Below are 10,972 nucleotides of genomic sequence, written 5' to 3'. Positions count from 1 at the left end.
TGTGGGTGTCTGACAGTGCTAAACCCCGGTCTGGTCTTCATAACTGCCACTGAACATGTGTGTAAATGTCAAAGTGGTTCTTACACACAAGAAATGTGGTCAGTGGACTCAACTCCAGAGGGCTCCAAAAAGTTTGGAATTCCTTAATAATTTCCTTTCAGTACAACACATAGTTCAGCCCAAGCCTTCAGCCTTCAGTGAAACTGAATCTGTAAGACACTGGTGCTTAAACTGCTCCTGTCTGGGAACTCAAATACCGTCCTTTTTTGTGTGTTTGTTTTCGTGATGTATTTTTGTTGGGTGACACTTGAGAGGAGAAAGCCTGAATCTGTGTGTGGGTGCGTTGTTCTGTGTAACATTTCCCCTGTGGTTCAGCCAGCTGTGGTTCCACTGCGTTCATGTGTGTCACACTTACTCAGCCATTTCACCTTTATGGGGCACCCCCTGGCGGTCACCGCTGGGAAAACAGCAAGAACCACAACAGCAATATAAACGCAGAGTTTAGACCATTGCTTCACTGACCTGCCGTTACACCTGGAAGATCTGTCACTCGTCTTGATGAGTAAATCGCTGTGATAGAGGTCAGTGGAGCAGTGGTCTTTCAGCAGCAGGTTTCAGTCCCTGTTACAGTCGCTGTGATTGGCTTTTAGTCTCTGTTATGGTCACTGTGATTGGCCCTTTCTGTCTCTTAGGCTGTCCCAGACAGGACTATTTTCATCTCTCTGAAGTGGATTAGTTATGCCTGAGAGCTCCTGCTGTGGAGCTGTGGGCTGTGCCAGGCGTGGAGTGCTTTGAAAGCCATGGCCATCTGTCCCAGACCTTATAACCTTTAAAATGTTTGAGAAGCTGTGAGTGATGTTGGGAATGCAAACTTCACCACATTTTTACATTAATAAAGAAAACTGCCATCAGTGGATTTCTGTGTGTTCTTTCTCTGCCTACTTTCTTAACGTAAGCTTAGAGGTGGGTATCACTTGATCGTGAATAAGAATAAGAATAAGAAATACGTTATTAATCCCGAAGGAAATTTGAGAACTGAGGCTCTAAGCCGCATTCCCCACTGTGCTTCACCCCACAGTGCTTTTGCAGTGTATTCTGGGAAGTGTAGCTCGCAGCATAGTCTGCGCGTCAACATATCAAATTGCCTGGTTAGAAAAACACAGCCACTCAGGTCCAGTGAGGAAACCGGAATGTTTCCTCACATAGAGCATGCTGTAATCACGCAGGTGTTCCTGACAGAAATCTTTACAAGAGTGGTAGGTTTTGCCAACATATTTCCCTCATTGTTTCTCACAGACAATTAACTTTAGAAATAAACTTGTAGCAGTACGTATTTTTCCCCTATAAGGGCTGCCACTCATGCCTGGCAGTATACCACCCAGCTGTCTGTCCCCGTCACACATTACACCCTACACCAGAGTGTTATGAATAAAGACGCATTGCTGTTGTGTTCCATCTCATCACAGCCAAGACTTCTGTAAGGGTAACGTAAACATCAGACACTTTCCTGATGTTACAGCAGGATGATCTTCAGCTGTTCACATCCAAAACTGTTGGGGTCACAGCGTGCAGTGTTGGGGTCTCAGTGTGTGGTGTTGGGGTTACAATGTGTGGTGTTGGGTTACAGTGTGCAGTGTTGGGGTGTCGTGTGCAGGTTCAGGTTCAGGGTGTGGAACTGCAGTTGTGGGCCTGAGGCACAGCATGTGATTTTTTTTTTTTCAGTAAAAAAGTAACATACATGAACCAACCACATAAATGGATATTGCGGAAGAATGTCAATTATTTGCTACTTTCTGCCTAACAACTTGGTAGTGAAAGGATGATAATATTTGCCAGTCTGTTGGTCATATCATATGTGCAATATGAAACTAGACACAGGTGTTTTGAGAAAAGCAAGTGAGATATTAACCAAGGCATGTGACTGGCTCAGGGAACTTGGCCTCTGTGATCGTCTCCATCAGGCAGAGCAGACTTTGACCTGAGGCAGTCACAGGTGGAGCTGAACAGGGGCATTGTGGGTCATAGCGGGTCTTGTCCCTGAGGGAGTCACAGGACCACAGCGGTGCGGGACACCTGAGTACTTTGGGGTAAGTTCTGTGTGTGTTTGACATGTCTGATTTTATGTGTCTTATAATGTAGTTCTACCAGCATACTGAAAGTATGAAACAGGAAAAACCTATATCTGTCTAGGTGTGGATTTCAACGTCATCGGTAATGTTCCAATGAATTTGAATTTAGTGAGAAAAATAAGAGGCAGGACAGAATTAGTGCATCTGTGTGTGTTACAGTGATTCACTGTGTGTCAGGGTTAGGAATGATGTGTGTGTATATTGGAGTGGAGTATCAGTAAGTGTCAGTCTTTGTAGATGCAGTAGTTGATCACGGCTGTATGAGTTGTTCAGTCTGGTATGTGGGAGTGTGGGCTGTGTTCACTGGCTTTGAGAGAAACTCTGCTCTGCCTCAGTGATTACTGAAATCCTGTTTGTATGGAGGAGCCGCTGAACACTGATGAGGGTTCTGCTAAAAACACAAGAGCACGCAGGCTGTGCTGTATACCACCTCCTCTGCCATTCATACGTTTCAGTTTCATTTGCAGAGTCACATAAAGCTCTACAAGTGTGTAGGAAAGTGACTCGTGTTCCTCTACTCAGTTTCAGATTGTGTGCTGCTTGGCTGGTCAGTTTCAGGTCCTGTGCTAATTGGCTCATCAGTTTAATGTTGTGTGCTTATTGGCTAAATGGGCAGTTTGTTTGGATGAGCAGCGATGGGGGGAGTGTGCTGATTGGCTTGTCAGTTTCAGGTCGTGCGCTGATTAGCTGGTCAGTTTAAGGTCATGTGCTGATTGGATGGTCAGTTTCAGGTCATGTGCTGATTGGCTGGACGGGCAGTGATGAAGGGAGTGTGCTGGGAGGTCTGTGCTGCAGTGCTGCTGCTCCTCCTGCAGGGGGGGCTGTCCTGCCCTGTGCCCTGCCTCTGTCCTCAGGGGTCCCTGATAAACTGCTCCTCTGTGGGCCCATCGCTCACCACCCTGCGGATCCCCATCACCGTCACCACCCTGGACCTCTCCCACAACAGCCTCCTCTCCCTGCTGCCCCTCCTCCGCCCACACTACCCACTGCAGGGGCTAACACACCTGTACTTGAGCCACAACCGGCTCACACACCTGTCCCTGTGTACGGGGTGGGGCAGGGGGCCCTGTGTGAGCTGGGCCCCCCGCTTGGGGCTGCTGTCTGTGGAGAGGAACCAGCTGGAGACCATCCCTGAGGGTGAGTCTCACACATAAACATACACACACACACATATATACACACATGTACACTCACAAATATACACACACACACAAATATACACTCACAGATATACACACACATGCACACACACATACATTCACAAATACATACACACACACATTACAGACTCCACTGAGCATACTCACTTGGAAGTGCGGATGACTAATTATCCTCTGTAACAGGGACTTTGTTCTGAAATGTTATGAGCACTAGAAATAATTAATCCCCTTCAGCCAATCAGAAGAAGATCACCAACATTCCATTCCTTATGGGGGACGTGAGACGTGTGCAAAGGCCCGACCCAAAAGTACTTCCTCAGGCTGCTTGCATGAGAGAGCGGCATGCGTCAGACAGACGAACAGACAGACGTGTCCTGTTCGCCACAGGGAGGGGTCATGCGCTCTCAAACCCCACTCCCAGGCCATTTTTGGCTCTCTGTCAGAGCACTTTGAATTACAGCAGATAAGCCTCAACAACAGACCGGTGTAAACCAACATGCTTTGAGCTCATCTGACACAACATTACAGCGTGTTTAGCTGAGTAATTTGGGCCCTTGTGAATTGGTCACTGACACTGATCTCTTCAGTGTTCTGTATCTTGAGGGGATGGTTTCTGCTGCTGTAATGAGAAACAGCTACAGGACCACAGCTGAATGTGGGCGTAGTCCTGTAGATTCAGGTGCAGGGGTTTCCTCCTCCCTCTCTCTGCCTGCAGGTGTGGGGGCAGGTGCATTCCTGCAGGTGCTCCAGCTCTCCTACAACAGCATCTCCACCCTGCAAGCTCAGGACCTGCGGGGCTGTACTCACCTGAGAGAGCTCCACCTGCAGCACAACCTCATCTCCACCATCCACCCCCTGACCTTCAGGGACCTGCTGGAGCTCAGGGTAGAACACCTGTACCTGTTATGCTGCACCTATACACACCTGTACCTGATACTCTACACCTATACACACCTGTACCTGTTACTCTACACTTATACATGCCTACACCTGTTACACTGCACCTATACACACCTGTACCCATTACACTGAACCTATACACATACACCTGTTACTCTACATCTATATACACAACTGTGCCCCTTACTCCACACCTGTACACACCTGTACCTGACACTCTACACCTATACACACCTATACTTTTTATACTGCTCCTATACACTTACACCTGTTATTCTAAACCTGTACACACCTATACTTGTTACTCTACACTTATATTCACCTATACCTGTTACTCTACACCTATACACACCTTTACCTGTTACAGTGCACCTAAACACACCTGTACCTGTTAGACTGCACCTACGTACATCTGCACTGCACTCAATGACTCTCGACACCAGTTCACACGAATCCCGACCGCAAAACACACACCTGCTCATGCACATTACCTCTGAAACTGCTCTTCACAGGTTCTGGATCTCAGCTTTAACGCACTGACCACGATTCCCACCATGGCCTACCTGTCGCTGCGGAGCCTGGGCACACAGGTGGACCTGAGCGGCAACCGCTGGAGCTGCGACTGTAACCTGTCCACCGTGAGGAGGTGGATGGCGTTCGACCGAGACGGACCGCGCTCGGCATGGCAGGTGACGTGCACGGAACCACCCCGCGTGGCGGGGAGAGACCTGCTGCACCTGGATGACTCCGATCTCACCTGTGAAACACCAGCACACAGGGAGGGGTCTCTCCAGGAGGTGACTGTGCACCTGGGGGCAGAGATTCTGTTGCCTTGCAGGATTCCCGATCAGGGGAAAGGTGAGTACAATAATTCAAAATTCATAATGAAATAGTAATAACTACAAAAATAACATCACTAAGGCAATAGCTTACCATGGGCCTCTTGGAAAACCATACTCTCATCACATTCTATGTGTACTCTCAGAGCACTGCCAAGTATCAATGATGCAGGCAAACTTTGGTTTTGGATTAGAATGTTATTGGAATGCGGGTAAAATGTGATTTTGAATACATTAGAATGTGGTTATAAAACATACTTTAGGACCATAAAAGTTCCTTTTTTCCCTCTGTGAAGCACCCATGCTAACTGTACACTGCAAAAAATAGCCCTTCAAAAATAAGAAATAAAATAATTAATACAAGGTGTTTTTTGCCAGTAATAAGTGCAAAAATCTGCTAATGGAACTAGTGGAAATACACTTGCTAAGATTTCTTGAAAGGGATCTTAAAATAAGGTGGAAAAAAACTAATTTTCATCCATTTTTAACTGGTATTAGGAAGTGTTTTTGTGTCATGCAGTTTAAAAACCTTCTGACTTGTCAAAAAGGCTTGCTTAATATGATATACCACTCAAAGTAAGATGTTTTCAAGACAGTTTCACCAAACAAGATATTCAAGATGCACCGTCTAAAAACAAGTCCTTGTATCTCAAGGAAATTTTGCTTGTTTGGTGACTGTGTCTTATATTAAGTGTAAAGAGATATTTTGACTTGAAAAGAGACAAATATGCTTGGTGAGATTTTTTGCAGTGTAACCCATGCGGCATGATGGCTGTTGCTGGTGCTTGTGTTGCAGATTTGACTTGGGCACACTGGTGGACGCCACATGGGCGTCGGCACGCGCTTGGGGGCCTGCTGATCCGGGGCACCACTGAGCGCGATGAGGGGCTGTATGTGTGCACCTCAGGAGCCAATCAGGAGGCAGTGTCGGTGTTCGGCGTACATGTCCGTGGGCGGGTCGGAGCGGGGGGGCGGCGGTTTCCCCGAGAGGCGGGGCCTCATCCCAGAGGCGGTGAGAGGAGCCAGTCAGAGTTCGCCCTGGCCATCTGTCTGTCCGTCTTCATCACCTTTGCAGGCGCCTTCATCCTGGGGGCCCTGGCACGGCCGCTCCTGGACGCTCTGTGGGCGGAGCTTCAAGCCAGGAGACGACCCCCTGCGGAGACCTCGGCGTACCACAACGAGGGCTTTTCAGAGTGGGAGGAGCCTGAGGGGAAAAGGGCAGGGCGGGGAGAGGCTAATATGCCATACTACGTCACCGTCCTCCCCGACCCAGCTGGACACCCCGAAAACGCCTCCCCGCCGGGAACAGAGTCATCCATGTATGAAAACATCCCCACAGTGCGGACCTCCTTCCCTGTCCCAGCTTCACTGGGGCGGCGGAGCTCCTCTGAGGAGCACAGCTCAGTGACCCACGGGGACAGAGATGCAGACAGAGCCACCACTCGGAAGAGCGATGACCGATCAAATTCCTGTTACGAGGAAGAACCACCAGGGGGCACCGGAGTCCACAGAATGGAGTTTGAGCATATTCCTGATCCACCAGTGGGGGCTGCATTCCACAGAGAGGAGTTTGAACATATCCCAGACCCTGATGACCTGGAAGCGGAGAACCACAGCACGTCCGGCTCAGATCAACATAATCAGAAGTTTGACCATGACCACGAAGACGGCCTTGATCGAACTGCGGTGTCCCCCTCGGGAGGGGAGTTCACAGCGGACTGGTACAGGAGGAGTGAGAGCCCTCCCCCGCTGAACCGGCCTGACCCGGACTTTGATTCAGAGTTCTGGAATGACAGCGGAGAGAGTTTTGAATTCAGCGATTCTCTCAAGGATGAGTCGGTCAGAATGAGCCATCGTGACCTCTCAGGTTTCACCCTGGCCCAGCAGCTGAAGGAAGAGCCTTGGTCTCCTTTTGACCAATCAGCAGCAGAAGCATGGGGAGGGCGGGGCACTGAGGAGGCCCTGAGGAGCACGGAGAGTCCTAAGCAGTGGAGTTCCGGCTCCAGCTCCAGCTCCAGCTCCAGCTTCAGCAAAAGGAGGGACAAACCTACACACTGCATGCTTAACCCCGAGAACGAGAGAGGAGCCACACAATACACACTGAACCCTGAGAATGAGAAAGAGGCACCCTCACAGTATGACCTGAACCCTGAGAATGAGGGAAAGGGATCCCCACAGTCCAAGCTGAACCCCATGAATGAGACAGAAGGACCTGCACAGTTCACCCTGAACCCTGAGAACGAGGACAAGGGAGAGCACTCTGCAGAGACACACATTGACCCCCGCAGGACTCCCATCTCCAGCGATGCATCATGGGAAAATCCATCTGAGCGGCTAGACCCCGTCTGTGGAAAACAGGTGACTATCGGCTTGGATAGCTCACACAGCAGCACAGACTGGATTACGTTCGATGACAAGGTGATGTGGTCAGGGCAGCGCGGGTCTGAGGGGGGCGTAGACACAGTACCGTGGCCCCTCCCTGCAGAAAGCGGGGCTCCTGAGGGGGTGTGGTTTGCCAGCAACGGAAGGGGCTACAGCGCAGACATACTGGAGAGTTCACCCTGGCCCAGTTTGGGCTCTGCATCCGAGAGCGTTGCTAACAGGGAAATCGCAGAAGCTGGCATCTTGACTCAAAAGTATTCAGTGAGAAAATCTGTCTGGTCCACCCCTGCCCTGCCTGAGGGAGATCTGCCTCAGCCCATAAAGCCCAGGAGGAGTCTATTGGTGCGCTCCCTCTCCTCCCCCTCAGATCACCTACCCGAGGAGGGTCCCGAAACGCCTCCTCCGAGCCCCGTGGCTGAGGCACCCCAAAGCCCGGCAAGGGCACCTTCACAGGGGCAGAGGCAGGACTGGAGGAAGGGGGCGCTGTTCCTCCCGAAAAAGAGAGCCATGGATAAATTCACCCCAATCTTCCACCCTCCCACACCCCCAGCAGCAGGCAGGGAAAGGGGCGAGAGCTACCCGCAAACCCCGAGCCCCGCCCTCACCTGGTCTGGTGCACCCTCGCCACCCACAGAACACCTGTACGACAGTGTTACCACAGAAACCGTCGCTGCAGTGAGCGGAGGGGTCAGCGAGACAGAGGACACCCCCAGCAGTCAGGGTCAGGGACCAGTCCAGCCAAGCTCGTCGGGCGTCAGTGGAGGTGACCCTGACCTCAGCACGAGCTCCCTAACCCTGGGGGTAACACATCCCTTCCTCTCCAAGGCCCACACAGACGAGGGGAGCGAGGCCTAAGGCAGCCGGACCCCACTGCTCAGAGCTCCTCTTGATTCAGACCCAAAAACAGACTCTACTGTCCCCCGAAAACGCTGTCATTAGAGCCAAGTTGCCAGTACTCGCCAGTACTCATCCAATCATTAGCCAATACAGAAATCCATTCAAGTGATTTAAAAATGATACATTCTGCTTCTGATGAACACTGGAAGAATAAAACAGCAGCTTCAAACTTTGTCTCCCTGAGAGAGAGGGACACAGAGAGCTCAGCCGTGCCCCCCCCCCCCAGCTTCCTGAGCAGAACCAAGCCAGGCTCAGCACTGCCATATGCCGTCTCCTCTTAGAGCGGCAGGTACTCCAACCGAGCCTGGGCCCGAGCGATAAGCTGCTCCACAAGTCAGAGAGAAGGGTGGGTCCGAACCACATCCCTCACCCGGAGAGGGCACCTGAGGTCCAAACTCCCGGGGGACCGGCTGCCCACAGGACGAGGGATGGGGGGGTGTGTGGGGGGTGGCTTTATTGCAGGTGTATGAGAGCGGTAAACCCTAACTGCCATTTACCCCCCCCCCCCCCCCAAAACATGGAGCACACCATGAGAATATGATCAGAAACAGCATTATGCCATGTACATGTATATATAAAACTACCATTTCACCAAGTCAACCAATGAACAGCAATAAAAGCTTAACAAGATGAGAAAAGTTTGTGAGGTTTTTTTACATTCTTTCTCGGTGGGTTTATGGGTTCGAGTGTGGACCTGCATCACGTTCTAGCGGAATGAGCTGGCAGCAGCAAAAGCAATACAGGGCCAGTTATGTGACTGTATTGATGTGGTATTTCTGCAGACATCACCTGACCGGTGGAGGTCAGCCGTGTGAAATTTGCCAAAATGTGCCCAATATTTGCAGTCTGCCCTGCTGCCCGTTGGCCGCTGTCGGCGATTGAATCCGCTGACGGTGGATTGTCCTGAGAGCGCACGCTTCATTCCCCACGTTAGGGGAATTGCTGAAAGCTTACACAACCTTACAGAAGCTTCCCCTGAGTACTGTGGCCAGGTCATTCTGCAGGTCAGACTGTGGGTTTCAAATACCCACCAATACATGTTTTTATTCAAAAATATGGAGGGCACTGTGTGCATATCCACACACATGAGCATACTCTCTCTCGCTCTCTCTCTCCCTCTCACACACACCCACCAACAGGCAATTCTTATATGTGGTGGCCCTATATTCCTTGACAACCAATTTACATTATATTTAATAGCGTCTCTCAGACACAAACACAGACCATCTCAAGAACACTCGAAAACACGTTCACGTATGCACAATCTTCTGAGAGTGAAAAGCTGCATGTGAGGTGTGTTGAGCAGCATGATTTTCACAGGACTTCCTGCGTATTCCAAACAGCACTCCAGTGAGATGGAGTGCAAAGACTGATCCTGACAGCACACATAGTTAATAAACCCCTTTATATGGCCAGAGATCCATTACAGAGAAAACAGACACATTTACACACATCCACACATACATACAGTCAACAGTCACTGTCTCTCCTACATCAGCAATGCAAAAGCACACAGTCACTGACAGCAGACAGAGCGCCTCTTGTCTTAAACATGGTAACATGACCTGGTCTCACCTGACCCGCATTAGGTCCTGGCACCCCCATAGAGAGAACAGACCACCTCTCCACAGGGGTGATGAGGCTGATGGGAGATGCAGTCCAGGGCTAAAGGTTGGGAAGTACAACTAAACTAGTGGCAAAGTACAGCTCCCATCAACACTGCTGTAGAACTGTCTGTAAATTCACCCCTGGCCCAGCTGAGACTGTGGGCTATTTATTCCTTTACGGGGTGGATGCACACATTCACCGGTCTCCACCTGATCTGGAAGGCTCCTCCTATTCACAGAGCCTTCTGTATCAGGCGATCTACATACTGTAAAGATCAGTGAATCCACAAAGCCCAGCTCATCCAACAGGAGCAGCTGTTTCTGACACATGCAAGCGTTGCAGCCTCAGACAAAGACCTAAATGAGTCTGACCATCAGATACATCCTAAAAGGAGCATGCACCTTTCATAGGTTTAAACCATGTGACCTCAGCCCAGTGTAGGCACCTTCAGCCTTTAGGAACTGATCCTGGATCAGAATCAAATTCTTACACTAAATGGTGGTTAACAGGAGTTAGGAACAGAGGTTGGCAATCTGGTCTCAGATCTGCGGTCAAGGGTAGAGATAAATTCAAAGGAAAAAAGTTTACAATAACACTGTACTCTGAGGTCACTAGGGCTGTATTAGGCCAAACCAAAACACCAGAAGGGGCAGAAAATGGACTGTTGGCTCAGATGGCACTTGGTGGGTTAACACGCAGAAGTGATTGAATCAGTTACTCTGACCACAGGTGCCTGTACACAGTCTTACAGTGTAACACGTTTAACTACTAATGTATATTTACAGGAATAGCTCCCTGCAGTGCAATCACCTACGTGCAGACTACTAAAACCCATCCTTTCTGATACTGAACAGGGTGTAACTGTGCCAACACACCACGGGATTGTGCTTGTATGTAGGGGACATGCAGAGTGTGCTGGGGCCTTCCCCCAGCAGCTGGTTCCTAAGCAGGGAGGCCATTTTCACCCCGACAGAAAGCAGCTGAGAGATGCCTCTCCAGCAGTCGACGGGACACTCTCAGGGGAACCAAACTGACCCTCCACAGGACTACTCCTCCC

Source organism: Megalops cyprinoides, chromosome 2 (genome assembly GCF_013368585.1).
Source record: "Megalops cyprinoides isolate fMegCyp1 chromosome 2, fMegCyp1.pri, whole genome shotgun sequence".
Classification (NCBI taxonomy): Eukaryota; Metazoa; Chordata; class Actinopteri; order Elopiformes; family Megalopidae; genus Megalops; species Megalops cyprinoides.
The sequence above is the reverse complement of the archived record's forward strand: the minus strand, read 5'-3'. Positions refer to the sequence as shown.